This window comes from Orycteropus afer, unplaced genomic scaffold (genome assembly GCF_000298275.1).
Source record: "Orycteropus afer afer isolate SDZICR_OR568_19922 unplaced genomic scaffold, OryAfe1.0 scaffold00694, whole genome shotgun sequence".
NCBI classification, from domain to species: domain Eukaryota; kingdom Metazoa; phylum Chordata; class Mammalia; order Tubulidentata; family Orycteropodidae; genus Orycteropus; species Orycteropus afer.
In genome coordinates this window covers 896,648-898,267 of record NW_006922281.1, presented here as the reverse complement: position 1 = coordinate 898,267, position 1,620 = coordinate 896,648, and positions in this window count along the sequence as shown.

Sequence of the window (1,620 nt, the reverse complement as noted above, 5' to 3'; positions counted from 1 at the left end):
GTACACGTTCCTCATAAGCATGATTTAACTGCTCGGAAATTCCCGTTCTTCTCAATGTCATCTATCATTTGTTATGATGCACACAGCTGAATGCTTTTGCATAGTAAATGAAATACAAGTAAACATCTTTCTGGTATTCCTTGCTTTTAGCCAAGATCAATCTGACATTAACAATGGTGTATCTCATTCCACGTCCTCTTCTGAATCCAGCTTGCATTTCTGGAAGTTCTCTGTCAATATACTGCTGCAACCATTTTTAAATTATCTTCAGCAAAATTTTACTTGTGTGTGATATTAATGATATTGTTTGATAGTTTCCACATTTGCTGAGGTCACCTTTGGAATGGGTACAAATATAGACCTCTTCCAGTCAATTGGCATAGAGGAGTAAGTGCCTCCAATGCAGCATCCATTTGCTGAAACATCTCAATGGGTATTCTGTCAATTCCTGGAGCCTTGTTCTTCATCAATTCCTTCAGTGCAGCATCGATGTCTTCCTTCAATACCATTGATTCTTGATCAGATGCCACCTCCTGAAATAGATGAACATCAACCAATTGTTTTGGGTACAATGACTGTGTATTCCTTCCATCTTTTCATGATTCCTGCCTCGTTCAATATTTTGCCCATAGAATTTTTCAATATTGCAACTCAAGGCTTGAATTTTTTTTTCTTCATTTCTTTCAGCTTAAGAAATGCCGAACGTGTTCTTCCCTTTTGGTTTTCTAACTCCAGGTCTTTGCACATTTCATTATAATAACTGACTTTGTCTTCTTGAACTGCTCTTTGAAATCTTCTCTCCAGCTCTTTTATCTTGTCATTTCTTCCCTTTGCTTTAGCTATACTCTGTTCAAAAGGAAGTTTCAGAATCTCTTCTGACATCCATTTGGTCTTTTCTTCAGTTCCTGTCTTTTTAATGACCTTTTGCTTTCTTCACAGATGGTGTTCTTGATGTCATCCCACAATTCAACTGGTTTTTGGTCACTGGTGTTCAGTGCATCAAAAACCTTTTCTTTAGATGGTCTCTAAATTCAGATGGGACATAATCATGGTCATATTTTGGCTCTCGTGAATTTGTTTTAATTGTCTTCAGCTTCATAGGAGTTTGCATATGAGCAGCTGATGGTCTGTTCCACCATCACCTCCCAGGCTTGTTTTGGCTGAAGATACTGAGCTTCTCTATCACTTCTTTCCACAGATATAGTTGGTCTGACTCCTGTGTATTCCATCTGGTGAGGTTCCCATGTACAGCTGTAGTTTATGTTGTTCAAAAAAGATATTTTCAATGAGTAAGTTATTGGTCATGCAAAATTCTATCACATGATCTCTAGTATCATATCTTCTATCACCAAGGCCATATTTTCCAACTACTAATGATTCTTCATTTCCAACCTTCACATTCCAATCACCAGTAATAATCAACATCTTGATTGCATGTTTGGTCAACTTCAGATAGCAGAAGTTGGTAAAAATCTCCAATTTCCTCGTCTTTGGCTTTGATGGTTGGTACGTAAATTTGAGTAATAGCTGTATTAACACTTCCTTGTGTGTATGGATATTATCCTATCACTAACAGCACGGTATTTCAGGATAGATCTTGAAACTTTTTTTTTTTTTTTT